We start from the raw sequence: 3,747 nt of genomic DNA, 5'->3' as shown, positions 1-3,747 counted from the left end.
CACCGCCTCCTCCACCCCACGTCGCCTCTCCTCGCTAGCAGTAGTAGTAGCAGCAGCGCCTCCGACGCCCCGGGCCGTCGCCTGCGCCGTCGAGCCGCCACCTTTGACCGTTGCCGACAAACCGGTAAGAACCGGTCGTTTCTCGGTTTATTTTTTTTGGTTTATTCGGTTCGATATATTAGATCGGTTTTTATTTTTTTTAGGTTTACCTTATTTAACGAATGTTCGTTCATTCGTTTTAACGGACAACTTTCTTCGGTTTAGTTCAGTTAGCGAACATTCGCGCCGTAGTATTTTTCTTTTTAGTTCGTTTTCGGTCAGGGACCTATCCACGAATAGTTTTATCGCAATTTAGCCCCTGATCTTTAAACTAGCGTAACTTTTTACTCGTTTATCCAAATTAGATGAAACAAGCGCCTAAATCTTTGTATCATTCTGTTCTTTCCAGTTAATGAACTTGAACATGATTTTTCTACTATAAAATTTGAGTTTAGTTCAGATTAGTAAACAATCTTGTTTCGTTCATATTTTGAGTTCCATTTCTCTGTTTGAGTTTTTTTTGCAAATCGTAGCTAATCACATGTACCTACTATTAAGATCTAATCCACATGTAAATAATGCTGTTAGGTTTGACTTTTTTTAGTTTTAGCCGTTTACCTATTTCGTGTTTGATTTGGATCTTTTCTCGGTTTTTCCCGTTGTTCCGTTTGAGTGATTGCTTATGTATGCTACTGTTTGTCTACGCTAGATTACCCGGAGTGCGAAGCTTGTTACTACAAATCTCTAGAGTTTGCAGATCGTTAGCAAGGAAAGTTACAATTTGACTAGACTCTTCTATACCCAGTTTTTACTATGCATCAGTATTACTCCTCAAATAATTGCATGAGTAGGAGTTGGGAACATGTGGTTTAATTGTAGTGTTTGAGGTAGGAACCTAATACCTTTTGATCACCCTGGGAATATATGTTATGCTTATTTATTACTTAGCCATGCTCGTAGACGGGGATTCGATCGTGATTCACACATGGAAGTTTGAGAGTTATTTAATCATGGATAACATTAAGGTGGCAACTTTAATATACATCTGGGAGGATTGGTTGAGGCACCTGGGGAACCCAGTGTTGCCTGCTCAAGGAAATCCTGGAGTACCCGTGTGATTTTTCCGTCGGTTCGCCACCCAGGCTCACATGGATCATAAGATTATTCATGCTAGAAACTTCCGTGTGCAGCCACAAGCCATTATGGGCTCTAGCATACTTGAGTAAGTTGCTTGATCTCTTGAAGAGGTGGAATAGCAGATGTAGGGGAAAGCAGGTGTACCGGTCTGCTCGGAGTAGAGAGTTAATGCTTCAGAAAGACTATGTCTCGATCATCCGATCATGGACGCGGTCGAGTCTTGTGAGGAAAAGTGCGCAAACCTCTACAGAGTGTATAAACTAATCATGGTTAGCCATGTCCCCGGTTATGGACATCTTGAGTATCTGGTAATTGAATTATTGATATTGATCTCAACACTCTTTAAGTAAATTGAATTGGGTTTTTCATGATGATACCCTTAATTGGGATTTGAGTTGGGGTTACCTTCTCAAATAATGGGAAACTTGGGAGTAGTTAAATAAATTTATTCCTTTGTTTTAGGGAAAAACTAGCTTTATGCAAAATCATAAACTTATAGCCTCCACCAGCCAAATATTGCAGGTAGATATTGTCCTTGCATTTCATTGCTTTATAGTGTAACTCTGCCAGCATATTCAATGTGCTGACCTACATGGTTGCAACGTCTTATGTTGCAGACTACTCAGACGACGAATAAGGTGTGATAGGTCATTGTTTTGCACACAGCTTGTTGTTGGATTTGATTGACTCATTTACCTTCGAACATTCCGCATTTATCTAGTTTACATGGCCTTCAGCCATTATATTTTGTGTAATCATACTCTTTATGAGGACTCGATGTAATAAGTGTGTGATTGAACTCTGTTATAATTCCTCGACTACTGTGCGTGTCAGCATTACCGATCCAGGGATGACACTGATGCACAAAGACGTCGGTCCATTCGGATCGTGGTCTCTACAAGCCAGCTACTCTACTAGTCCACCAAAGAGTTGTTACACAATATTGTAAGCAGATTCAATGCTATGTTGAATTACTTGATCCATTATTTTCAATCTAGTAATTCGTTTTCCTACATTTTTATATTGACTTCCTACATGCAGTAGAATCATTAGTTTCAGCTTTTGATCTTTTCAAATTTGAACGATTCAAATTTGAACTCGAAGCTTCACTTGATCATATCTTGTAAACTGTAGCGCTTTTTCAATTGAATCCTTTTTCAAATTCAATCCCTAGGCATAATATAACATCTTGAGCCATCACCACACTTTTTCACCGAAATTAGGATCTGATTTTGCAAAATAATTTGATTTGGTTCTTTTGGAGTTTTTGCAATCTTCCTTTGCATTTTTTGGATCTTTGAGTAATTGATTATGTGTGGATAGAATTGCTTACTTATGATACATTGATCGGAGTGTGACGAGTAGAACTATCTAGATTTATGAGTGTGAAGAATCTTCATCAATAGTACAAGGCAAGTTCACACTTTGATCATACTTTTCAATACCCAGTTTTTTCTATGCATTAGTTTCACCCTCAAAGATTGCATGAGTAGGATTGGGAACATGTGGCCTAGCTATGTAGTTCATGAGGTAGGAACCTACGATCTTTGAAACACCTCGGGAATATTCGTTGGGTCATATGTTGCTTAGCCATGCTCGTAGATGGGGATTGATATGTGAGAGTCATGCAAGTTATGATAGAAATGATAATTAAGGGAAAGTTTAAGGTGGCAACATTAACACACATCTGGGTGGAATGGTTGGGGCACCCTAGAGAAACCAGTGGCTTGCCTGGGCACTTGGAGAAACCAGTGTTTTCCCTAGGGGATCTCGGAGGACTAGTGTGATCACCCTACGGAATGCCACCCAGGCTCAAAGGGATCATATGATATTTCATGCCTAGAAACTTCCATGTGCAGCCACAAGCCATTATGGGCTCTGGCATAGTTGAGAAAGTTGTGGGAAACCTTTCCATGATAGGCTAGCAGATGTAGGGGGATTGTAGGTGTACCAGCCTATCTATCGGTTAAGGAGACCTCTTCGGGAAGACTATGTCTCAATCATCCGCTTCTCAAACAACAAGGAGTGCTAGGAATTCAACAGAGGAGATCGAGTCTTGTGGGGAAAAGTACGCAAACCTCTGCAGAGTGTACAAACTAATCATGATTAGTCGTGTCTCCGGTTATGGACAATTTTGAGTATCTAGAAGTGAATTATTTGTTGATCTCATCACTCTATTTAATTAATGTATTGGGTTATTAATAATTTTGGAATTTTTGGAATTGAGTTGGAGGAACCTTCTCAATAATGGCATAAACTTGGTAGTGGATAAACATTTATTCCTTTGTTGTAGGGAGAAATTAGCATTATGCAAAATTAAACTTAGAGTCTCCAATAGCCAAATATGCATGTAATGATAGATATTGTTCATCATTATTCTGTGGTGTGAATTTGCTAGTACATTCAAAGTACTGACCTACACAGTTGCAACGTCTCATGTTGCAGGAATTATTCGACGAGTAAGTGATACGTTAGGGTTGCAATGACTAAACTCAACTTTGCCATTGTGTTGTTGGGACTCCACAAGCTTGTTGTCACTTCCGCTATATTATTTGAGGTAATAGTATTTAC

This window comes from Triticum dicoccoides, chromosome 5B (genome assembly GCF_002162155.2).
Source record: "Triticum dicoccoides isolate Atlit2015 ecotype Zavitan chromosome 5B, WEW_v2.0, whole genome shotgun sequence".
In the NCBI taxonomy this organism is placed as follows: Eukaryota; Viridiplantae; Streptophyta; class Magnoliopsida; order Poales; family Poaceae; genus Triticum; species Triticum dicoccoides.
Note: the sequence above shows the minus strand (reverse complement) of the source record.